The sequence below is a fragment of the Gopherus flavomarginatus genome, chromosome 6, assembly GCF_025201925.1.
Source record: "Gopherus flavomarginatus isolate rGopFla2 chromosome 6, rGopFla2.mat.asm, whole genome shotgun sequence".
NCBI classification, from domain to species: Eukaryota; Metazoa; Chordata; order Testudines; family Testudinidae; genus Gopherus; species Gopherus flavomarginatus.
This window is the reverse complement of record NC_066622.1, coordinates 131,721,971-131,748,628: the sequence shown is the minus strand read 5'-3', so window position 1 is coordinate 131,748,628 and position 26,658 is coordinate 131,721,971. Positions and strand designations below refer to the sequence as shown.

The 26,658-nt window shown below is 44.2% G+C and overlaps 2 protein-coding genes across 21 annotated transcripts in view; one reads left to right on the top strand and one right to left on the bottom strand.

The window, feature by feature from the left end:
- ADD3 (adducin 3) overlaps positions 1-26,658 on the top strand; it is a 186,138-nt gene that overhangs the window by 81,906 nt on the left and 77,574 nt on the right. For 4 of the 20 annotated variants that reach the window (XM_050958029.1, XM_050958025.1, XM_050958027.1 and 1 more), the window contains one exon: positions 20,228-20,321. The exons of 15 other annotated variants lie outside the window; for them this stretch is intronic. The gene's annotated coding sequence lies outside the window, so the exon portion shown is untranslated. Of the gene's footprint in view, positions 1-20,227; positions 20,322-24,241; positions 24,262-26,658 lie in introns of those variants that run through there. One more of the 20 variants, XM_050958034.1, reaches the window with a different exon arrangement.
- LOC127053442 (zinc finger and SCAN domain-containing protein 29-like) overlaps positions 1-26,658 on the bottom strand; it is an 881,068-nt gene that overhangs the window by 832,642 nt on the left and 21,768 nt on the right. The window lies entirely within an intron of this gene.

The window sequence follows — 26,658 nt, the reverse complement described above, 5'->3', positions numbered from 1 at the left end:
TTTAGTTAATTAGTTTAGTATTCTGTGTAGATATCTAGGGAATTACTATTTAAAAACAAATAAACCAGGTTTCAAGCAGTGTCCTATGTTCATGGTGGTTACTGTTGTCATGGACAGGCAATACAGCTTCTTAAACTACCTAGGGGAAGAACATGTGAGGGACAAATATACAATGTGTACATCCTTTCCTACCAGAACAAAGGAGCAGAGGGCCTGCCACCTAAAAGTTCACCTAATAAAGGAAACCTTGTATCCCGCATCAGAACTGGATCCTGAACGTGAGGTGACAGAAGATGACTGATTCCAAACCAACAAAAAATGCCGCTTCAGCTGCCTACAACTCGAAGTGCAAGCCAGGAGAAAAACTTTGCTCTTCCTCCTCACAGTTGACCTTCTTAAAACACCCTAAAGCTTTCCAATGCTGATAAACATTCAAAATCTGTGTTTTCACTAAGCCAGCCTTCCAGTAATTCCTCTGCTACCAGTTCGAAGCATTGTAAACACAAACATGTACTGGCTGTGTCAGAGGCAGCACTGTTGACTCTGGCTCCTCTGAAGCTGATGAGGGGTCCTATATAAGGAGCCAGGCACTCAGGCAGCAGCACAGACAGCTGCAGCGGCACAGGAGCCAGCAAACATAGCTGCTAACAGGAGAGTTTCAGTGGGAGTTCTGTTGGAGGAGCAGGTTTTTGTAGTTTGTGGATTGTATTGTGGAGTTTGTGTGTGAGTGAGTGTGTGTGCAGGCTGCTAGGGGCTGTGTGCTGGGAGCAAGGCTGAGCCCTGAGTTGGGGGTGGGGCTTACCTGATTAGGGGTCCTATATAAGGAGCCAGGCACTCAGGCAGCGGCACAGGAGCCAGCAAACAGAGCTGCTAACAGGGGAGTTTCAGTGGGAGTTTCCAGGGGGAGGTTACAGGGGAGACCAAGGCAGAGAAACCAGGAAGTCAGACAAGGGAAGGGGCAGGGGTCTGCCAGCAGCCCAGTGCTTGTTGGTGGCCTGTGGTGTGGTGTGAGGCGTGGATTGCCAGGCACAGAGTCGGAAGGGTATGATTGAGGCAGAGGCAGCAGGTAGAGACACACTGAGGATGACCGGATGCGGTAGCTGTGGCATGTACATGGTCCTGGAGGGGGCACCTGAAAGGAGTTTCGTCTGCATGAAGTGCCACCTGATAGAGGTGCTGGAAGAAAAGATAAGAGGACTGGAGATGCAGGTGGAAACTCTGGCTGAGTTTAGAAGGGGGTTTGAGCAGATGATGGAACACAGACATGATGAGGCACAGGGGACAAGCTCAGACGAGCGGATAGAAGCAGGACCAAAGAACTCTGAGGAGGGGCTGCCGGGTGAGGAAAGTGGACGGTGGAAGCATGTGACTAGGAGAACCAGGCAGAGGAAAAGACGGGCCAGCGATGGGGAAATAGAACTCAGGAACAGGTTTACTGAGTTCGAAAATGAAGATGGAGCACAGCAGGCTGCTGAAGGAAAGAGGGCAAGGAAAAAGAGACGAGCAGCTAGTCCTGCAGAAGGAGGGGAGGAGTCGATGGAGGCGACACCAAGTATGAGCCCTAGGAGGATTGTAAGGGCGAATACAAATCGAGAGGACTTGCGGCCAGCTGGTGTGGGGGATAGACCGGAGAATCACACTGTCGCCAGGAAAAGGCAAGTCTACGTGATTGGAGACTCTTTACTGAGAAGAATAGACAGGCCTGTAACTAGACCTGATCGAGAGAACAGAAGGGTGTGCTGTCTGCCAGGGGCTAAGATACAGGATGTGGACCTGAGGCTGAATAGGATCCTAGCGGGAGCGGGAAAGAATCCGTTGATTGTCCTTCATGTGGGAACGAATGATACGGCTAGTTACTCGCTGGACTGTATCAAGGAGGACTATGCCAGACTGGGGAAGACGCTCAAAGAAATCGAGGCTCAGGTGATCTTCAGTGGGATTCTGCCGGTTCCTAGAGCAGGGCAACGAAGGAGTGACAAGATTATGGTGATCAACAGATGGCTCAGGCATTGGTGTTATAAGGAGGGCTTTGGGATGTACGGTCATTGGGAAGTGTTTACGGATAGACAACTGTTCGCTCAGGATGAACTTCATCTAAATAAGGAGGGAAATAGAATTCTAGGATGGAGGCTCGCCGACCTCATCAAGAGAGCTTTAAACTAGGAAGTTGGGGGAGATGGTTGGGGGATGTTCAGGAGATCTCCACGCCGGAATATAACCTGGAGAGGGAAGTAAACAAAGTGAGAGGGGATACCCTTGCAGACCAAAGAATTGATCCAAGGAGGAATAGTGGAGTAGAAACCAGAGTAACGGGTGATGCTGGTGGTAGAAGGTCTGTGCACGACGGGGGAAAGAATGTCACTGACGCCAAACGCCAAAAATTAAAATGTCTGTACACTATTGCGAGGAGCCTAGGTAACAAGATGGAGGAACTGGAGCTACTGGTGCAGGAAGTGAAACCGGATATTATAGGGATAACAGAAACCTGGTGGAATAGTACTCATGACTGGAGTACGGGTATTGAAGGCTATGTGCTGTTTAGAAAAGACAGGAAGAAAGGCAAAGGTGGTGGAGTAGCCTAGTACATCAATGGTGAGATTAACTGTAATGAAATAAGCGATGGAATGGATAAGACAGAGTCTGTCTGGGCAAAAATCACACTGGGTAAAAAAGCAACTAGAGCTTCCCCTGAGATAGTGCTTGGGGTGTGCTGTAGACCGCTGGGATCTGATTTGGATATGGATAGAGACCTCTTTAATGTCTTTAATGAAGTAAACACAAAGGGGAAATGTGTGATTATGGGAGACTTCAACTTCCCGGATATAGACTGGAGGACGAGTGCTTGCAAGAATAATAGAGGTCAGATTTTTCTGGATGTGATAGTGGATGGGTTTCTTCATCAAGTAGTTGAAGTACCTACGAGAGGGGATGCCATTTTAGATTTGGTTTTGGTGAGCAGTGAGGACCTCGTAGAAGAAATGGTGGTAGGGGACAACCTTGGTTCGAGTGATCATGAGCTGATTCAGTTCAAACTAGATGGAAGGATAAACAAATGTAGATCTGGGATTAGGGTTTTCGACTTCTCGAGGGCTAATTTTAAAGAGTTAAGGAAATTAGTTAGGGAAGTGGATTGGACGGAGGAACTTGTGGATTTAAATGCGGAGGAGGCCTGGAATTACTTTAAGTCGCAGCTGTGGAAATTGTCGGAAGCCTGCATCCCGAGAAAGGGGAAAAAAACCATGGGCAGGAGTTGTAGGCCAAGCTGGATGAGCAAGCAACTCAGAGAGGGGATTAGACAAAAGCAGAAAGCTTACAGGGAGTGGAAGAAAGGCGGGATTAGCAAGGGAAGCTACCTTGGTGAGGTCAGAACATGTAGGGATAAAGTGAGGAAGGCTAAAAACCGCATTGAACTGGACCTTGCAAAGGGAATCAAAACCAATAGTAAAAGTTTCTACAGCCACAGAAAGAAGAAGTGGGGCCACTATACACTGAGGATGGAATGGAGGTTAAGGATAACCTAGGCATGGCCCAATATCTAAACAAGTACTTTGCCTCAGTTTTTAATAAGACTAGTGAGGAGTTTAGCGATGATGGAGGGATGATAAACGGGAATGTGGATATGGAGGTGGATATTACTGCAACTGAGGTAGAGGCCGAACTTGAACAGCTTAATGGGACAAAATCGGAGGGCCCGGACAATCTCCATCCGAGGATATTAAAGGAACTGGCGCATGAAATTGCGAGCCCGTTAGCGAGAATTTTTAAGCAATCGATAAACTCGGGGGTTGTGCCATACGACTGGAGGATTGCTAACGTAGTTCCTATTTTTAAGAAAGGGAATAAAAGTGATCCGGGTAATTCTAGGCCTGTTAGCTTGACGTCTGTAGTATGTAAGGTCTTGGAAAAAATTTTAAGGGAGAAAGTAGTTAAGGACATAGAGGTCAATGGTAATTGGGACGAATTGCAACCTGGATTTACTAAAGGTAGATCGTGCCAAACCAATCTGATCTCCTTCTTTGAGAAGGTGACGGATTACTTAGATAAAGGAAATGCGGTAGATATAATTTACCTCGATTTCAGTAAGGCGTTTGACACGGCTCCTCATGGGGAACTGTTAGTTAAATTGGAAAAGATGGGGATGAATATGAAAGTTGTAAGGTGGATAAGGAACTGGTTAAAGGGAAGACTCCAGCGGGTCGTATTGAAGGGTGAACTGTCAGGCTGGAAGGAGGTCACTAGTGGAGTCCCTCAAGGATCGGTTTTGGGACCGATCTTATTTAACCTTTTTATTACTGACCTTGGCACAAAGAGCGAGAATGTGCTAATAAAGTTTGCGGATGACACAAAGCTGGAGGATATTACTAACACGGAGAAGGACAGGGATACTATTCAGGAAGATCTGGACCACCTTGTAAACTGGAGTAATAGTAATAGGATGAAATACAATAGTGAAAAGTGCAAGGTCGTGCACTTAGGGATTAATAATAAGAATTTTAGATATACGTTGGGGACGCATCAGTTGGAAGCGACAGAGGAGGAGAAGGACCTTGGGGTATTGGTTGATAGCAGGATGACTATGAGCCGCCAATGTGATACGGCTGTTAAAAAAGCAAATGCGATTTTAGGATGCATCAGGCGAAGTATTTCCAGCAAGGATAAGGAGGTGTTAGTACCGTTATATAAGGCGCTGGTGAGACCCCATCTGGAATATTGTGTGCAGTTCTGGTGTCCCATGTTCAAGAAGAATGAATTCAAACTGGAACAGGTCCAGAGACGGGTTACTAGGATGATCCAAGGAATGGAAAACCTGCCTTATGAAAGGAGACTCAAAGAGCTTGGCTTGTTTAGCCTGGCCAAAAGAAGGCTGCGGGGGGATATGCTTGCTCTATATAGATATATCAGGGGGGTTAACGTTAGGGAGGGAGAGGAATTATTTAAGTTTAGTACTAATGTAGGCACGAGGACGAATGGGTACAAACTGGATATTAGGAAGTTTAGACTTGAAATTAGACGAAGGTTTCTAACCATTAGGGGAGTGAAGTTCTGGAACAGCCTTCCGAGGGAAGTAGTAGGGGCAAAAGACTTATCTGGCTTTAAGACTAAGCTTGATAAGTATATGGAGGGGATGTTATGATAGATAGTTTAATTTGGGCAATTGATCTTGGATTATCACCAGATAAGTCTGCTCAGTGGTCTGCGGGGAGATGTTGGATGGGATGGGAACTGAATTACTGCAGAGAATTCCTTCTTGGGTGCTGGCTGGTGAGTCTTGCCCACATGCTCAGGGTTTAGCTGATTGCCATATTTGGGGTCGGGAAGGAATTTTCCTCCAGGGCGGATTGGCAGGGGCCCTGGAAGTTTTTCGCCTTCCCCTGCAGCGTGGGGCACGGGTCGCTTGCTGGTGGATTCTCTGCAGCTTGAGGTCTTCAAACCAGTTTTGAGGATTTCGATAACTCAGTCCTGGGTTAGGGGTTATTATAAAAGTGGATGGGTAGGGTTCTGTGGCCTGCCTTGTGCAGGAGGTCAGACTAGATGATCATATTGGTCCCTTCTGACCTATGAGTCTGAGTCTATGAGTCTGGTGCCTTTATCTTTACCTGGCCCTTCATCTGTACAACCAATCCAGATCATCTTGGCATTGTCAGCACTACTAGCTCCACTGGAGCTGCACGCACTGATAGTACAGCACTTGCATGTCTCGGTGCCTTCATCTCCTTGAGTTGTCTTGTCTGCAAGGGATCTCGTGTCTCCGTTTACCAGGTTCTCCATTACTGCTGCATCCAGCTCCAATATTGACTGGTACAAGGTCTTCGGCACCATCAACACCCTTGATGTTGTCAGTACAGTTGATGCACCCAATACCCTTGGTGCAGATACTTCTGGCACTGCCAGTGTTTTCCCCATACCCGACTCATCGGGCACAGTCACCTCTGCCAGTGTGATCAGCACCACTGAAGTCTTCAGTGTTGTCAGTGCAGTTGGCTTCAACGCTGAGAGTAGTGATTACCTCATTGGCCTTCAGATCTCCTTATTCTATACTATATACTTGCCCGAGGATGGCTCCCCATCAAAACCCTCACATACAGGAACAGCCCCTCTGTTTCCTGAGAAATTCTAACTTTCCTCTTCAGACTTGGAACTTGAGGAGCACATGTTGTAGGAGCAGGATTTTATAATGTCCCATAAGAATTAATGTATGATTTGATTTCATCCTGTCAGCCACCCTTTTTGAATAGCAGAAAGGAATGACAGACCAGAACAATCTTTATGACTGATTGTGGTCACCGTTTTGTTTTAGGATAAGTTATAATGTCTACTATGGTTTCCTTATATGTATTACAAATCTAGTTAAATGCACATTTTTTTTGTTTTAAAGTTTTAGTAAGTAAGAGACAGGATCTTGTGTCTCTGTTAAGGAGATTAGAGGAATTTTGAGGGCCTGAAGCCCCAGTGTTAGTTGTTTTAGTTATAAGATTTAGCAAGGCTTGATTTACAATGTATTCTGCTAAATATACAATACTACTGCCTGTATACCTTTGAAGGTTTCTGTAAGAGATTGTGTTAATGAGGAATGTATGCATCAGGAAAAAGTGTGCAAACCATCACAAATATCCAAATGGTCAAGAAGAAGTAGGAAACTTGGAAAGACCAGAAGACAATCAGAAAACATCCATTGTATCCTATGCTAAACACGTTAGCAGCATTGACTACCTCAGAAGTGAGGCAGGCATCCCCGAAGGCGAGACAACAAATAGGAGATAACGATGGGAAGCCTGACAATAACCATCAAATGATAACGCCACTTAAGGACTAATGATCACAGGATGACATTGCAAAATGCATGGACTCAAATGGGAATTTACAGCTATAAAGCTGGGGTGTTTTGTTATGGAACTTCGGGTTCAGTCCTGCAAAGCCTTGGAGCATCGGATCGACCGACAAGCCCAGCTCCACACTCATGCTCAATCTAACTGGCCATTAGATTGACTCGAACTACAACAGACTGGTAACTATAGACATCACTGGTAGGAAAGTGGTGTGTGTGTGTGAGAGAGAGAGAGAGAGAGACTAAAAAGCATATGCTAACTGTTGTATTCTCAGGCCACGTCCAGACTAGGAATTAAAATCGATTTTAGATACGCAACTTCAGCTACGGGAATAACGTAGCTGAAGTCGAATTTCTAAAATCGAGATACTCACCAGTCTGGACGGGGCGCCATCGATGTCCGCGGCTCTCCGCGTCGATTCCGGAACTCCGTTCGGATTGATGGAGTTCCGGAATCGATGTAAGCGCGCTCGGGGATCGATACACCGCGTCCAGACTAGACGCGATATATCGATCCCCGAGCAATCGATTTTAACCCGCCGATGCCGCGGGTTAGTCTGGACGAGGGCTCAGTAAATGCTGTGTATGTGCCTTCTCTTGAAAAGATCCTGTGTGCTTTGTATAACAGTCTGAACTATGGGCTCTCACCTGTGATCCGCCTTATACCGTTTTTCATAAAGATAAGATTCAACTAAGGCCTCACCTGGCCTTTCTGCCAAAAGTGATGTCCCGCTTCCATGTTAGCCGGGATATCTTCCTGCCGGTTTTCTACCCCAAACCGCATGCTGGCCTTCGGGAACAGCATCTCCATTCCCTGGATGTTAGAAGGGCACTCACTTTCTATATAGACCAAACAAAGCTCTTCCGTAAAACAACCCAGTTATTTGTTGCCATCGAGGAGCGAATGAAAGGCACTCCAGTTTCCTCTCAGCAAATATCTTCATGGATCACCGGATCATGGGATGTATTCGTGCATGCTACAGCTTGGTAAATGTCCCTCCGCCTGCTGTCATGGCTCACTCCACGAGGGCTCAGGCATCATCAGCTGCTTTTCTGGTGCACATTCCGCTCCAGGAAATCTGCAGAGCCGCCACATGGGCCTCCGTTCACACCTTCACGTCCCACAGTGCCATCGTTCAGCACTCTCGGGACGATGCGGCCTTTGGCAGAGCGATCCTCCAATTTGCAGTTCCTTGACTCTGACCTCACTTCCATGGTAAGGCTTGGGAGTCACCTAACTGGAATTGATATGAGCAATCACTTGAAGAAAAAATGGTTACTTACCTTTCTGTAACTGTTGTTCTCCAAGATGTGTTGCTCATATCTATTCCATTCCCCCCCACCTTTCCCCTCTGTCAGAGTAGCCGGCAAGAAGGAACTGAAGGGAGGTCAGGCCGGCAGGATCTTATATAGATTGCCATATCAGCGCCACTCCAGGGGGCTCCCCAGCTGGCCTGATGGGCAACTGCTAGGGAGAAGTTTCCAACTTCCGTGCACACAGCATGCATACACACCTAACTGGAATAGATATGAGCAACACACCTTTCTGTAACTGTTGTTCTTTTGAGATGAGTAACCATTTTTCCCATTGGCTTACTGGACCTAAGGTCTAACAGTCTTCAGGGTGCAGTGCAAGACAAATTTATTTGGTGTAACATTTTAGTATTTTGTTGTCCTTGTTTTATTGAATTTAATGTTCTTTCTTTAACTCTGTAAACAAGTACCTCACTGCTATGGTTATAGATGTTTACAAAATAAATAAAATAGACTGTTTGAGGTCCCAGATCCATTTACATATGTACAAGCTTTAAAAATTACAAAAAAAAAAATACTTTTAAAGGAATTTAAAGGCCTTTTACCATCCCAAACAAAATTTGTTTTTCCTGCAACTACTAATGACCTCACTACATTAAAGCAGGGACTAGCATTCTGTATTATGCTTCAGGTGTTAATGACACTATCAGTTCTTTCAGAGGGAGTATGAATCCCTGAAAATCCCTCCAGGTTTGGCCAAGTAGATGGAACTGATTTTCAAATACTTGGTTGTAAATGTTTTTGCATTTAAGGCTTTGTGTGTCTCATTGAACTTGATTCTTGCACAATTTTTAAAATGTTAAGTGTTTCATATCACTGTTCTGTAGATGAAAACAGCAGCTGCAAACACTTTGAGAAAGTTGAGAAACTTTGAGAAAGTTGTGTATGATACATATGCAAATTTTATAGTTCATCACTGCCTTTTAACTTTGTCTTGCTGACTCCGCAGAAGAAGAGTTCTATAAGGTTGTACATAAATGGAGGCTATACATTCGTGGTGATGGTTTAAAAATTCTCTACAACAGAGTTGTGGATTAACACTTAAAACCCAGAGTATATTTTCCAGTAGCTTTTAATGGTTTAAAATTATGTCCTATATTGGGGTCTCTTTGATCATTTCTTCTTAAATCCACGTAAAACAACTGTTAAAATAATATTGCATTTGTCTTAAAATGATAGAGATAGTAGAAATTCAGAATAAGCGCTGAAGTGGTTTCTCCTCTTTTGTTGTTTTGTCCACAGCCGGTATTGTAGTTAAGATGCTGAACAATCTGACCTGTTCTCAGGTCCCCTGATGTGGGAAAAGATCAGTTTCAATATCTGCTCTTACTGAGGCAATTGTAATTGCATGCTTAACCCTGAGTTCTCTAGTTCTTTTTTCCAGTTTTTCAGCCCCTTAGTATCATTTGAATATAGTTCTTTCAATATGTTTTGGGGGTTTATAATGTGAACAGAAACTGAACTACTCTTTCATAGGCTTTAAAACAAACTACAAAGGTTCTATTTTTGTTCCCTTCCCTGTGTCATCTTTCCGTGTGCGCAGTTTCCATTTGACTTGATTACTTGTAACTGACGGTCAAATGGGATAAGTTGCATTTGCTTTCTGTACCATAATGTGTCTCTGTGCCCTAGAAGCCATGTAATGCAAAGTTGATATATTAGAAGCAAATACAAACTATCATTAAAGTGCGTATTTAGAGACTTCAGGAGTGCACTATATTTGGCAGGTAGCTGATGATTGCTCTGAAGAAGCCATCAGTCTTTTGGGGTTTTTTAAAAAGATATTTCTTCTAAGAGGAGATTGTTTAATGCTGTAGATCAGCATTTCACCAAATGTGGTCCACAAAACACTTGTTAGTAGACAGCTTGCTGGTTACATGATGCTGTATTTTCTATATAAATGGTTGATGTAGTTACTGGAGGCTGGGTGTTAAGTTGCTTATCGCAGAAAAATAGTTTTAGAAAGTAAAACGAAGTCTTTTAGACAATCTCTCCAAAATGTAGTCCATCCTATGAAATTGTTTGAGACTTCCTGCTGCAGGTGATAATGGTTGCCTGGGCACAACAGCTCTAATCATTTACTACGTAGAGAAGTTTATCACATAGATATGCAAGACCATAATGGTTACTTTGGAGCAGTTAGTGTGTCATTGTGCTGTCATATATTCACTGAGACTATGCATTATAATGTCCTGTAGTTAGCTAGGTGTCTGTCTTATTTAAAATTATATTCTAAAATTCATATGACAAGGTGTATCTGACACTTCAGGTTTATTCTCTTACTCTTTAGGGGATATACTTACTGTTGAATGTAGTTTTTCACTGATTAGCCAGGCTGTGGTCCATAAACAATTTTGTATTTAATTAAGATGGAATGTCCATAATTAAAAGAGACTATAAGAAATACTTGCCTGAAATGAATTGTTACTCTATTTGGGTGTATTTATCTTCCCTGGCCCCACCCAGGATCAATTCTTCCATAAGCTCCGAACTGACATGGGTGAAGGCTCCTTCAGTATTGCTGCAGCTTAGATGCAGGAGATTTTAGCTAGTAATTCACCATATCATACTTGGTCATATTAGTGAAGAGTGTGACGTGGTTAGTACATAGACACAAATAATTAACCTTTTGGCCGAGTTTGAACTTTCTAGGCGCTTCACCCATGATGACATGTTGCATCTGGAGTGTGACTTCTTTTGGGCTCTCTGAGTGAGGCTGGCAGATAAATGTTCAACAGCAGTTTGAGACCTACAGTTCTTCTTTGAGTGATTGCTCATATCCATTCTGGTTAGGTGTGTGTGCCGTGTGTGCACGTTCGTTGGAAGATTTTTACCCTAGCAACTCCGGCGGGCCGGCAGGTCGCCCCCTAGAGTGGTGCTGCCATGGCGCCTGATATATACCCCTGCCGGCCCGTCTGCTCCTCAGTTCCTTCTTACCGCCGTGTCGGTCGTTGGAACTGTGGAGCGCGGCATAGCTGTCCTCCACGTCCCTAGCTCTCCATTGTATCGTTGTTTATTAGTTGTATTTAGTTGTAGTTGTAGCTAGAGTATAGAATATTAGTTGATAGTTGTATTTACTTATTGTATATAGTTAGCGGGCTTGGGCTCTAGCCCTCCCCGGCGCCAGGCTCATGCCCAGTTGGCCAGGGTTCAAACAGTGCTTGGCGATGTTCTAGATCCCGGTTGACCTCCCGGCACCACGCTGGTGGCAGGTCCCGGTCTCGATCCCGGCACCGCTATGACTACCGGCACCGGCACCGAGGAGGTCTCCGCCGTCTAGAGCGAGGGACCCATATCAGTCCCGTTCAGCTCCTCCCTGGCCGTCCCGACAACCGTCTGTCTCCTCCCAAACAGACAGCGCGTACGCCATGGACACTGACAGGCCTGCTGCTCTCTTCCATGATCCCCCCCCTCAGGAACATGGACCACAACAGTGGGGCTTCTGGACTCCCTGGGCGTATCATCAAGCCCAAGGCCCTCAGCAGATTCCCTCGCATTCGACGGCATCTGAACACAGGGCTCCAGAGGCCACATTGTCTCGTCCTCCCCCTTCCCCTGCAGAGGAGGGGTTGTCTCACTGTCAGGACCCTGATCTCCCTCCAGAGTCGGATGCAGTGCTCCAGGCAGAGCCTCCTGCAGATCCACTCCTGCCAGGTGTCTCCTCATCATCCTCCCCGGATGAAGCAGTGGCTGGAATGACATCCACCAGCCCTCCTCCGCTTGACCTTAGGGTGCATCAGGACCTCCTCAGGCGCGTGGCGCAGAACATGAACTTACAGGCTGAGGAGGTCTCAGAAATTGAGGATCCTGTGGTGAGCATATTATCTGCCGATACACCCACTCGAGTCGCCCTTCCTTTCATCTGGACCATTCAGGCCAATGCCAATACCATCTGGCAATCACCGGCATCCGTTCCCCCCGCTGCACGCGGAGTGGAGTGCAAATACATGGTGCCCTCGAAGGGGTATGAGTATCTATATGTTCACCCGCCCCCGTGCTCCCTCGTTGTACAATCTGTGAACGAGAGGGAGCGCCATGGCCAACAGGCCCCGGCTCCAAAGTCTAAGGAAGCGAGGCGCATGGACCTGCTCGGCCGAAAGATCTATTTTGCGGGCGCCCTCCAGCTTCGGGTGTCCAATCAACAAGCTCTCCTTAGCCACTACACTTACAACACCTGGGCGGCAGCGGACAAATTTAAGGAGCTGCTTCCGCAAGATGCGCGTCAGGAATTCGCTGCGATTCTTGACGAGGGCAAGAAGGTAGCGAGAACTTCCCTACAAGCATCTCTGGACGCCGCAGATTCAGCCGCCAGGACTCTAGCTTGTGGCGTTACCATGTGCCGCATTTCCTGGCTACAGGTCTCTGGCTTCCCTCCGGAGCTCCAGTATTCCAACCGTCTTTCGTTTTTCCTCCCTGCGTGGTCCCGGCTAACATCCGACCGATAGATCTTAGGCACATTGCAAGTTGGATACCATCTGCAACTCGTTTCGCACCCTCCCTCCCGCCACCTCCCTCGTCCCTCTTCAGGGACCCCTCTCACGAGCAGCTCCTTCTTCAGGAGGTGTGAACGCTCCTCGCCAAAGGAGCCATAGAGGAGGTTCCAGAGAGCGAGCTGGGCAAGGGGTTTTATTCCTGTTACTTTCTGATCCCCAAAGGCAAGGGAGGCCTCAGGCCTATCCTCGACTTGCGGGAACTCAACAGATACGTGGTGAAGTTGAAGTTCCGTATGGTATCCTTGGGGACCATTATCCCATCCTTGGATCCTGGAGACTGGTATGTCGCCCTCGACATGCAAGACGCATACTTTCATATAGCCATCTTCCCGCCCCACGGACGGTTCCTTCGGTTCGTGGTCAACCGCCGCCACTATCAATTCGCGGTCTTCCCGTTCGGCCTCTCTATGGCCCCGAGGGTGTTCACCAAGTGTATGGCTGTAGTCGTCGCCCACCTTCGTCGCAGTCGCATACATGTATTCCCATACCTCGACGACTGGCTGATACGGGGATCATCAGAGGCACAAGTCCTCAGCCACGTCCGCATGGTCAACAGACTTTTCACGAGCTTGGGTCTAATCCTCAACATAGAAAAGTCAACACTAATCCCCACTCAGAGGATAGAGTTTATTGGAGCCCTTCTGGACTCTACTCTGGCCAGAGCCGTTCTTCCTCTGTCAAGGTTCCAGACCTTGACGGCCATCATACAACGACTGCAGGCAGCACCCTTGACCTCAATACGCACTTGCCTGACTCTATTGGGCCACATAGCGGCCTGCACGTTTGTCACGGGGTATGCGCGGCTTCGCATGAGGCCCCTCCAGTCCTGGCTCATCACTCAGTACCGTCCGGCCAGGCACCCTCTGGACACGATTGTCACCGTCCCCCAGGACTTATTAGGTTCCCTGCAGTGGTGGCTGGATCAGTCCGTGGTGTGCGCGAGGCTCCCGTTCCATCTGCCCCAGCCCTCAGTGTCCCTGACAACGGATGCCTCAGATCTAGGCTGAGGGGCCCATCTCGGAACCCTGCGGACCCAAGGCCGGTGGTCACCTCTCGAGCTGACCCTCCATATCAACGTATGGGAATTGAGGGCGGTCCGCCTTGCTTGCCCAAACGTTCTGTCATCAACTTCAGGGCCGCTGTGTCTCGGTGTTCACTGACAACACAACGACCATGTATTATATAAACAAGCAGGGCGGCACGAGGTCGTCTTCCCTGTGTCAGGAGACCGTGAGGCTCTGGGACTTCTGCATAGCCCACTCCATTCACCTCATCGCATCCTTCCTTCCCGGGGTTCGGAACACGCTGGCGGATCATCTGAGCAGATCCTTCCTTTCCCACGAGTGGTCTCTTCGCCCGGACGTCGCCCTTTCGCTCTTCCGGAGGTGGGGATGTCCCCGGATGGACCTCTTCGCTTCTCGAGGGAACAGGAAGTGCCAGATGTTCTGCCCCTTTCAAGGCCTGGAACTGGGTTCAGTAGCGGACGCCTTCCTTATTCCATGGACGACGCACCTGTTCTACGCATTCCCTCTGTTCCTGCTCGTCCACAAGGTCCTTCTGAAGGTGCACAGGGACAGGGCCCGCTTGATCATGATAGCTCCAGCGTGGCCCCGGCAACATTGGTACTCCATGTTGCTGGACCTGTCTCTGGCCAGCCCTGTCCCCCTGCCTCTTCACTTGGACCTGATCACTCAGGACCACGGCAGGCTCCGTCACCCGGACCTTCAATCGCTGCACCTCACGGCGTGGCTCCTGAGTGGCTGACCCTGTCTGAAATGCATTGCTCTACCCCAGTGCGTCAGGTGCTCCTGGAGAGCAGGAAGCCTTCCACCAGAGTGATGTGTTCAGCCAAATGGAAGCACTTCACATGCTGGTGTGCTAATCGGAACTTCCTTCCCACTGCAGTCTCCATCTCTACTATCCTTGACTACCTCTGGTCCCTCAAACAACAGGGCCTGGCGGTGTCATCTCTAAGGGTTCACTTGGCGGCCATTTCCACCTTCCACCCAGGAAGAGATGGCTGCTCAGTGTTTTCTCACCCGATAGTGACTAGGTTTCTTAAAGGTCTGGGGCGTCTTTACCCACAGATTCGCCGCCCTGCCCTCACCTGGGACCTGAACCTGGTTCTGGCCCGGCTCATGTCCCCTCCCTTTGAGCCTTTGGCAACTTGCTCCCTTCTCTACCTCTCCTGGAAGACCGCCTTCCTGGTGGCCATCACCTCCGTGAGATGGGTGTCGGAGCTCCGGGCCCTCACAGTAGATCCCCCGTATACTGTGTTCCACAGGGACAAGGTGCAGCTGAGACTGCACCCAGCCTTTCTCCCCAAGGTAGTCTCGGCTTTTCACGTCAACCAGGAGATCTTTCTCCGTGTCTTTTTCCCGAAACCCCATTCGTCCCGCAGGGAGCAGCAGCTTCACTCACTGGACGTCCGTAGGGCGCTCACCTTTTATATAGAGAGAACCAAGCCGTTCCACAAATCCCCCCAACTCTTTGTGGCGGTAGCGGAACGTGTCAAAGGGTTGCCCGTCTCCATCTCAAAGAATCTCCTCGTGGGTGATGTCCTGTATCCGAGCCTGTTATGACTTGGCTCATACCCCTCTGGGCCACGTGACTGCGTACTCTACCAGGGCTCAAGCCTCATCGACGGCTTTCCTCGCCCACGTGCCCATCCAGGAGATCTGTAGGGCAGCGACCTGGTCCTCTGTTCATACTTTCGCTTCCCATTATGCCCTGGTCCAGCAGTCCAGAGATGACGTGGCCTTCGGCGCCGCCGTGCTCCACGCCGCGACTTCTTGCTCCGACCCCACCACCTAGGTAAGGCTTGGGATTCACCTAACTGGAATGGATATGAGCAATCACTCGAAGAAGAAAAGACGGTTACTCACCTTTGTAACTGTTGTTATTTGAGATGTGTTGCTCATATCCATTCCACACCCACCCTCCTTCCCCACTGTCGGAGTAGCCGGCAAGAAGGAACTGAGGAGCGGACGGGCCGGCAGGGGTATACATCAGGCGCCATGACGGCGCCATTCTAGGGGGCGACCTGCCGGCCCGCCGGAGTTGCTAGGGTAAAAATCTTCCGACAAACGTGCACGCATGGCGCGCACACCTAACTGGAATGGATATGAGCAACACATCTCGAAGAACAACAGTTACAAAGGTGAGTAACCGTCTTTATTCCAAATAAAATGAATAAAGAATCTTTCTCTTCCCACTATAAACTGAGTCTAACTTTATCCAATGTGGTCATAGTTTATAGGGTCTTTGCAAAGCGGCTTCCTAATAAATTCAGCATGCTATTTCAAGACTGTGTCTAGGTTAAAACATTTGGAATAGGCTGTTGTAATTTGTTTTTCTCTACTTGAGAGATTATAATTATGGAATGAAAGAAGATAAGATGTGTTTATGTGAAATACAAGATTTCAGCAATGAAGAAAAGAACAGCTGATGAAAGCAAGAACTAGCCCTATATCCAGTCCCATGTACTTTAGTTACATAGTATCTTTCCTCAGAAGATCAATAAGGCTATTTGCTAGGAGTTTATTTTTAAAGTTAATTATCTTACTAAGTAGCTGGAAATTGTATTTCATTAATGTATATAAAGCAGGATATACCAATAGCATACAAAGAAATTATAACAGTGAGGAAAGACTATATAGAAAAGGAGGACTGTTTTAAGGTGTCAGGTTTTTCATTGGCAAAAGACATGTTTGACCAAAATCGTCCACTAGGCTTCAGTGGAGTTACACTCTGGATCAGCTTAGCCCTTTCTCTTACTATATACAATACAAGATATGCACACTTGTAACTACAGAATTTGCTACTTTGAAGCAAAGAGATATTTGTAGATGGATAGTATAGATTGGCATACTTTCTAAACAATTCTTTGACTGCACGAGGCATTCTGTAATGTATGTATTCATAAATATGGGGGCTGATGGAGTATTTTCCATGAATCCTGGAGCTAGAACCAAAAAGACTTAGCTATGATTAAGGCTACGTTTTAGTCGTAGGTATTTTTAGTAAAAGTCAGGGACCCGTCTGGGCAGTAAACAAAAATTAATGGCCCATGACAAGTCCATGACCTGTACTATATACCCATGACTAAATCTTGGGTGGGGGCGCATCCCGGAGGTCCCACGGGTGCTCTGGGTGGGGATGGCTTGGGGAGTTTTGCAGGTGCTCTAGGGATGGGCAGTGGCGCACAGCCTGGGATCCCCACTGATGCTGAGGGTGTGGGGGTTGGCGGGGCTGGCAGGGTCCTTACCTGGCTCCTTGTGGCTCCCTCCAGGTGGAGGTGCATCCAGATGGGTCTGCACGCTGCCTATGCCCTGAGCACCAGGTCCACAGCCCCCATTGGCCAGGAACTGCAGCCAATGGGAGCTGCGGGGGCGGTGGTTGCGGGTGGAGCCATCTGCTAGGAGCTGAGGGAGAGACATGTCACCACTTCTGGGGAGACCCCCCCCCCGAGGTAAGCACCGCCCAGAGCCCCCAACCCCCTCCCACACCCAAGCTCCTGCTGCAACTTAGGGAGGGGAGCGCAGTGGCCCAAGACTGCCCCAGCAGGAGCCGATGTGCCTGGCCTAGGGGCTGCCTGAGCTGCAGAAGTCACAAAGGTCCCGGAAAGTCCCAGAATCCGTGATTTCTGTGACCTCATGAATAACAAATAAAAGGAGCTGTTCTTAAACATAGTTTCAGTCAATGTCTAAACTTCATCTTAATGTGTGTGTCAAATTTTAACGTATGGACTAGCCAGTAATTTGAACAAGATTCTTTTATTTCTTTATATGCCATGAGAGAGATAAGAGGCATTTAAGTGGTGCATAGGCCTTGGATGGGCCCTCTGCATAGGGGAGAATTTCACGCTAAAGGAGGAAGGGTAGGAAAACTATAGGTGATAATTAGGGCCCTACCAAAATCACAGTCCATTTTGGTCAATTTCAGTTAAAGGATTTTAAAAATAATAAATTTTATGATTTCAGCTGTGTAGATCTGAAATTTCACGATATTGTAATTGTAGGGGTCCTGACCCAAAAAGGAGGGGGGTGGGTGTGCAGGTGTGTGTGGAGGGGAGTTGCAAGGTTATTGTAAAGGGGGTTGCTGTATTGCTTCCCCCAATTATGCACAGCTGCTGGTGGTGGTGCTGCCTTCAGAGCTGAGCAGCGGCTGCTGGCTGGGATCCCAGCTCTGAAGGCAGAGCTGCTGCCAGCAACTGCACAGAAGTAAAGATGGCATGGTATGATATTGTCACCCTTACTTCTGCACTGCTGCTGGCTGGGCGCTGCCTTCAGAACTAGGTGCCCCACCAACAGCTGCCAGCTGCCTAGCTCTGAAGGCAGCACAGAAGTGAGTGTGGCAATACTGTGAGTCACCACCCCCCTAGAGTAATCTTGTGACCCCTGCAACTCCCTTTTGCATCAGGACCCCCAATTTGAGAAATGCTGGTCTCCCCTGTGAAATCTGTATATTATAGGGTAAAAGCACACAAAAAGAACAGATTTCATGGAGAGAGACCAGATTTCACAGTCCATGATGCATTTGTCATGGCCATGAATTTGTTAGGGTCCTAGTGATATTACATGATTACTCAGTAAGACACATACATCTTGATGGTGCCACTGAATTTTTGCCACTTCTTTGCAGGTTTTAACTCTTGCTATGAAATACATTCTATACCACTATCTTTATTTTTACCATATAATTATGTTTTCGTATTATACTGCATGCTATTTAGGAAAAAAAAAAAAGCATTAGTGCAAGATTGAGGTTGAAAAATTAAAGAACTCACATCTAAGGCAACTCCACCACTTTGTGAGTAATTACAGTAACTCCTCACTTAAAGTCGTCCCAATTAACACTGTTTCATTATTAGGTTGCTGATCCATTAGAGAACATACACGTTTAAAGTCGGGCATTGTTCCGTTACAAGGTTGTTTGGCTTGCCCCATTCCGCCTGCCCGGCACTTCTGCTGGGGAGCGGGGTTGGGGTGCAGGGGCTTACCCTACTTTACCCGCCTGGCATTCCAGCCAGGGAGTGGGCAAGCCCCTGGCAGCAGCACCGGGCGGGTGGAATGGGGCAAGCTCTCATGCCCCGACCCCCCCCTCCCCGGCTGGAATGCCGGGCAGGTAAAGTGGGGTAAGCCCCTGCATCCTGACCCCACTCCCCAGCAGAAGTGCTGGGCGGGCGGAATGGGGCAAGCCAAACAACCTTGTAACGGAACATTGCCCGACTTTAAACGAGTATATTCTCTAATGGAGCAGGGCAAGCCTCTGCGCTCCGACCTCACTACACCCCTGCCTCAACTAAGCTTCACAGTCCTCATTGGGGAGTCCAGTATTAAATTGTTTGTTTAAAATTATTTAAAACATATATGTATATAATGTCTTTTGTCTGGCAAAAAAACAATTTCCCTGGAACCAAGCCCCCCCCCATTTACATTAATTCTTACGGGGAAATTAGATTCGCTTAACTTCGTTTTGCTTAAAGTAGTATTTTTCACGAACTAAACAACACGTTAAATGAAGAGTTACTGTACAGGAATTTAAAACTTTGGTTAAGCCTTTTTGGAAATCTGGGATATTGTAACTTTTGATAATGCTTAACCTGGGCACTGCTGGGGAGCCATTGAAAGACTTGCCAGAAACAGACAGGAGTGGAGGAGCTTCGTTTCTGCCCTAAACTCCAGAGACATAATAGTAATGTGATGATGATGACAACTTCAGAGTTCCTTCAGTGTTTGCATAGCTACTTTTGACTTCGTATTTTGGTATTTCTGATCAGTCTAGCATTTGTTTGCATTACAAAACTTCCAGTGCACAGAACTAGTAACCCAGTTTCTTTCAGACCCAGTTTGTGCTTTAGAGTTTAGCTTTCATTGTGATCTGTCAAACCAGTCTGAACGCAATTTAGTACCACTGCTATTAAGTTAGGCATGTGGAACATATGGGAAAGAAAGGTCTTAAAGTTTATTTTTACATACACAAAACTCAAAAATGGCCATAATTTTTAACCTTTCCAAAAAAATTCTCTGGCGGGACTGACCTGAAGCATAGAAAAGAATCATCTCCAAAGGAATTTATTTAAGAAGATTATGAGCAAATTAAAACAATAGAGGTGGGACCAGTGGCATGCAATGGATCTTGCTACTCATTAACTGTGGGGCCACTCCTACTGTAATATAGTGAGATCATTTGTGATTACAAGTATTGAATAATTTAAAGAGAGATTAAATGTTGCTCTCATTCACCTACTACTTTTTGACTGATTTGGCTTTAAGGGGATGAGAAGGGAAGGTGATATAAACAATTTGTTCTTTTTCTGTTCCCCACCCCATCCCAAGTCAGTTATGGAGACTGATTAGATCCCATGAGAACTGTAAACGATTGAAAGTTTAAATGATTTTGAAGTTTCCCAAGCTAAGGTAGCCCTCCACTCTCTTGAGTGTTTGAGACAGTGTCAGTCATCTGGAAGCACATGTCTGAATTGTACAAAAACTCCATATAGAAATGTACTCTTTTAACATAGAATAAATTTTGTATTAATTAAAGTGAAAGTGTATTTTTTATATTACATTCTTTGTTTCCTCTGACACAGACTCAGTGATACAGGCTATACAACTTCTAACAATGGACATCTTTGTCATTTGTATTTGGCTGGTCTGATTATCATATAAAGTACTTTCCTCAAGGTGAGTCCTAAGGTCACTTGAAACTGCTTGTAACCTTATTTTTAGGTTATTCCCTGTCCCACTTCTGCAAAACATATTCTCAAACCCACTGGCACACTCAGATGTAGTTTACCTAACTAACTATGAATCCAGTAAAACATACAAGCTAGTACCTATTGATATTTTAAAATTAAAGGACACTTCTCTCAAACTGAGAGCGCACATTTTGACAATTACTTCTTACTGCTTGGCATTGCCCCTTGAAATTGTGAAAATGAAATTTCCTTCCTGCCAACAGTTTGTTCTAGGCCTTCTTCTCACGAGTAATAGTGCAGTGTGTGCCTCTTCTGTACTCTGAGAACCCGGGTTATTAAATGAAAAGGTATGCTACATTTAGAGCATAGTGAATTTGTTCCAATGGGACAAAGTATTCTTTGCTGTGTGTGCTAACCAAGAGAACCTTCATTTTCATGGTAAAAGTACTGGTTCCACGTAAACTTCTGTACTGTAATGAGATGTCCTGGAATCGACCAGTTTGGCAATGAGCTATAAAATACTAATATCTTGGCTGAATTTAACATGCCATGGACATGTGGATTCCTGAGAATGTTGCACCTTGTCTTTGCCAGTAAATCACAATAGTGTCCATTCTAGACACTTAATCTGACTTTGCTGGCAATTTTCCATTCGTATCTGGGGGAATGGAAGGAAAGGGATGAGATAACTTTATCTTAATGTAGATATGCAATATGTTGGCAAGCTGTAAAGAAAATCAGATCTGGATTTCATTTCTTCTTCAACTTTCTGTGATCTAGTGCACATTCCTAACATGTTACAAACAGCTTGTGTCTCTGAAAGTGCAATATCAGTTTTCAGTGGCAAAAGTCCCTAAAGGAAACAGGCTGATTCTTCTATGTGCAAACAGCTGGGCGGTTGTGAATGGAATTAATTGCTGATGTATACCGACTGTGTGGATTTTTTTGTTTTTTTCCTTCTTCTCTTGTCATTTCCTTTGCAGCTGTGAAAGGCAAGTTTTTTAGACTTTGAAAACAACATAGACTTTTTCAGCAGTAATAATTCAAGATTACTGAAATTATGTATTTATTTGGCTAGAAATGCAACGTACAAACATCTCTCCTGAACTCTAAGAACCCGTGCTATTAAATAAAAACTGTAATGCAAAAAAACTCTAGCCAAGGTTTTCAAAGCTACCTAGTGACTTTTGGGTGACCATCTTGAAAAACCTTAGAGGATTGACTTGCAGAGGGTGAGCACTCAACACTTTCTTATAATAAGGCAGCTTTAGGGTGTCTTGAGTTGGTCATCCAAAATTAGTAGGTAGTTTTTGAAAATCATGCCCCTACATTTGTAGCTTTGAAGCAGTAATAGCAATGGCATGACCCTATTACATTCAGATATGATAGTCACACAAGTTTAATTGTTTAAAGTCAGTAATGCTCTGTACTCAGAGAGCAGCTAGGGGATTTTAATATTATCATGAGATTGGAAAGCCGCACATTATCAACAACATTGCATGCCAAACCAAAGGCTTGTCAACTCTTTCTCAACAGATCACAAATCAAAAAGTGGATTCAAAAGCAGCTTCCAAACACTGAAGGTGTGAGAATCTGTGATGTGCTGATTTAGTGTTAAAATTCAGTGGAAAAATCTGATATGTATTGTAAGGGCAATATTTTTCTAGTTTCCACCCTGTAACTCCCCAAACACTTTTCCCACTGTCTATAAAATTGTTTGTTTACATTAATCTTGCAACAGAGTGATTTTTAGGCTTAGTCTACATTACAAAGGCTTGCCAGTATGGCTTATTCTTGTTTCCCAAATGAAATAAGCTATACTGGCAAAAACATTTTTCATGGTAAAATTGCATCTGCACTAGAATACCTAGTGTAGATGCACTGTAATGCTGGTATGAAATGTAATTCTTTTTTTTTAAATTACCCCCTCCCCCAACTGACATTTCTGTTCAGAAAATAGTTTCTAGTGTAGATCTGGTCTTATGAATCTGAATAACTTTAAGCTTTATAAGCATTTCACATTAGAATATGTCCCCAGCTGTTTGTGTTGTGTAGCGCCTTGTACCAAAGGAGGTCCCATTGGGACTGCTTGAAGTGTGAGGTACTCCTTACCGTGAGTAAGGGTGGCAGAATTTGGACCAAAATGTTTTTAAGATTGTGGAAAATTACAGTAGGATTAAGAATGTCCAGGTTAGTAACAGTAAATAATAGATAGAATAAACCTTTTTTTTTAAAGTTGCAACAAAGTGAATTATCTGTGCAAAGTTCAAGTCCTTATGTAAAACAAGCTTATGTACAGATACAGAATTATTTTATTTTAAACATGCATTTATTTTTGAGCCTGCTGTAGTGGATATCTCATGTTAAGTACTTTTTTGGCAGGTAATAAGAGTTATGGAAACAATTAAAATTCTTGCGCAACATTGGATCACTTGTTTATTTGGAAGGGTGGGTGGTGTTTGGGAAATAAAGAACAGTTCTTTGCTTTAGAACAAAAATTGTTTGCTTTGGAATAATATGTATCTGGGGAGTTTTTGCCAGAAAACTTTGCCTTTTTTTTGTGGTGTTTTATGTGTTCCTTTTTTTATAAACTCCTATCACACAATCCTGAAAATAAAGAATCGTTTGATTTATTATGTATATTTTGTGTGATAAATACAAATACTGTATGTTGCTTTACTGGTAAGTATTAACATATAAAAGTACTACTGTATTTATTTTAGTTGCTGGTAACATGTTTGTGTTCCTGTTGACTTGAAAGCGCTACAAAATTTTGCAGAAATGCAATGAAATTTTCTTTGCAGGGAAGGGCAAGTGAAACCTGCAGAGGTTCAGCCTGGAAATGGACCAATTTCTGTGCAACCATCTTGTCAATCCTTTCCCAGGCAGTTTTTTCTTCTAATGCCCTAACTGCCTAACTTAAAGGTTTAAAGGTGGGAAAATGCACTTCTCCTAAGAATTGATGGAGGTTATGAGCAAAAGCCCACATTTTTTAGAAGGGGAATTTTCCAGTGTCCTGGTTCGCTTGCAGCTGGACATTCCTGTAGATCACATCAGTACTTGGTAGCATTATTTGCCTGCCAAGCTTGCAGATGAATTTGTATTCTGAGAGTCTTGTAGTAGTGCGTTGTTCTCCTGAAAGTGCTCCGCCCTTGCTTTTTTGCATATACTTTGGATCGCTTGAAAAATCATCATAAAGGTCATCTTTAGGGCAAGGTGTCTTCAGAATTGCCAAACTACGGGATATCAGTTTAAACTGCAGCTCTATTATTTTTTTGTATTTTTTTAAGCAATGGGATGTCTGTTGCAATGTGCTTCCGTATAAAAAAAACATAGGTAATATACATTTGTTAATTCTATGGCAACTGTAAACCACACAAATGATTAATACTGTAGTTGGGAGGAGTCTGTGGCTTTGTATCTCAGTAAACTCTCTGTGCAAGAAATTGGCTCTGAAAGAACTGTTTTCAGTTAGTAGGGGTGAAGCTCATGTTTTGGGGGGGAAAAAATAGAAGGACACTGTAAACATTTTACTGACTAAGTATCATAAAATGCTGGTATCTTTTTAATCAAGTACTTGATTACAATTTAATTCTTCATCCAATATAGAAATTGTGTACATACTTCAGACTGCTCTCTTTGTAATTTACCAAAATTAGCAGACTGACAACTCCATGATCTGGCAACACTGAAGCTTGAGACATTGTGGCATGAACTTTGTGTAAGAGTGAGTTCATTCAATAAAAAATAAAAGGAGCATTTAAAGAGCCTTTTATTCCTGCCATAAAGATGCTTTTGTGCTGTTGCTGCTGTGTATTTCACAGGGCAGTTGGGAAGGGATGCAGCAGAAAGTTGTTTGAAGCATATTTTGATTCTCTTCTATTTCAAATCTTTTTGTTTTCATCCTCAATGTAGTTAGGTGAATGGTGAGTTAAATTTTTGTATCTGAATTATTATTTTCCCCATGCAGTCAGTATTCAGTTAATCTATGTTTACCTCTTCTGCTAAGATTTTTTTCTCTATTTTTACTGTTCATTGTGGAAGGGGGGGTGGGAACATGGCGCCTGCTTGTGCTTCCATTTCGAACAATGGAAGCTTTTACTTCAGTAGGAGCTAGGTGGGGTTCTTGTTTTGGAGTACATTTAAGATGTGTATTTCCACACTATATGTTCAGAAAAGGATTTAGTTGTGATATGATACAGTGATGAGTTATTGAAGCTACCTTTAAGATTTACCATTGAACGATTATGAATAGATGGATGTGTTTAAAACTGAGTAAAACCAGAATATATCATGAACTAAATCAAAATTACATAATACATGGCATTATAAATAGGGACTTATCAGAGGCGTATGTTTTGATTTAAAACTATAAGAGAAAGTTATATGTAAGGAGGGTTTTTTAATAGCCTTGAGTGTTGTAAGGAATATCATGCATTTATATTTCCTTATTTCTTGAGTTGTGAGCAGATTCTAAAAACAAATTTTTTTAATGTCTTTTAAACTAGATTTTCCTGTAAAACTGCATTTAAAATTAACATATTTACTTGCAAAAATATATTTTAAAAGTATTTCCTACAGGCAAATCTTGTTTCACCATCTGGAGATAGGTTTTACTTTTTATATTGCATTTTTTAAACTTCATTTATTCCATTAACTTTTATGAAGTCAGTCATATAAAGCTGAGCCTGGAGTTTGATACTCAGTTTTGGCATAGTTGTTTAGCATTGTTTCCACAGTCTAGCACTCTAATCCATTTCCTTGCCTCATTGAGCACCGAAAGTGACATAAATTGACATAGCTAGACTTTGCTGATTGGTGCTGAGGAAGCAGCCTGAGAGGTGAACTTTACCCTACCATCCTGCCAATATATTTACATGGTTACAGAAGTAGGAATTTACATGTCATGATGTTTGCTGTGGGGTGAATCAATTCTTTAAAATATACACTATGTGCATTTATAATTGTAACTTGTAGGTTTGCCTGAAAGCCCAGAGTTTCACCATTTGGTTTGATTAGCCATAATTTCGTCACCAAACAAAAGCTGCATAGGAGTGTCTTCGCTACCCAAAGGTCTGAGGTTCTAAACTGCAGTGTAGGTAGAGGACACTGATTTGGAATCTTCTGTGAAAGAATTTTCTCTGTTATAGTTTCCTTCACTCCTGGGGAAATTCTCTGCCAAAAGATTACAGATTCTACTCACGATATTTTAAAATGCTGCATATTTTGTTTTGTCAAAAAACACAATATAATCATGTGCAGTTGGGGCTCCCGCTGTCAACCCTGGGTGGAAAAAACAGAAAAAGGAAGAATTTTGGTGAAAATAATAAATTCAGGAAGTGGGGGGAGAGAAGAAATCTGCAGGGAACACTAATTCTGTGCAAATTCTGTACTGCGCAGTGATGAAGAATTCCAGCAAGAGTATTATCTTGCAAAAAATTTGCTTTCTTTAGAAGTCCATGCTACATCTCAGGCATGGTGCAGTTTAGTTATGCAATCTCCGGGAGTTTGTTCTGCCATTAATTGTATTTTCCTCATTCTCATTAAAACTAATGAGTCATGTGTGCATACTAATGGAAGGACAAACCCTTAAAAATGTTTCTGGTAAATTTGATGGAGACAGAGCACGTTTTCATTATTACTATATTATGGCAGAGAGTCAGGTGTCTTGTTAGCAGGATGTTAATTATCTTTAAAGTACTTGTTAATTGGAAGAGAGTGTATAATGAAAATTTGTAACAAGCAACTTTTTTAATCTTATCATAGTTACTATACTGTTGGATTAATTTGTCTGTTTAGGTATTCCATGCCCTGCATCATGTCTGAGCACTTATCTACAGCATATGTTACTTATAATTTATTACAGAAGCAATGTTACCTACTAAAAAGGCACACCATGAATGAATAAATGCTCTTTAGTACCAATAATTTCACTGTAACTTCGATGCCATCTAATATTTTAACTTCCTAGAAAGGATACCAGACAATTGTATAGAAATAATTTTAGGCTGAGAATGATTGATTGTAACTAAATTCTAGAAATAGTAAGGTCTGAGCTTAATCCTGAGATGTAATAATATACAGAGGATAACTATAATTGGGGATGCATTTTGATATGTTAATTAGGGCTGTCAAGCGATTAAAAAAATTATCGCGATTAATCGCACTGTTAAACAATAATAGAATAGCATTTATTTAAGTATTTTTGGATGTTTTCTACATTTTCAAATCTATTGATTTCAGTTTCAACACAGAACAAAGTACAGTGCTCACTTTATATTTCTGATTACAAATATTGGTGCTGAAAAAAACAAAAGAAATAG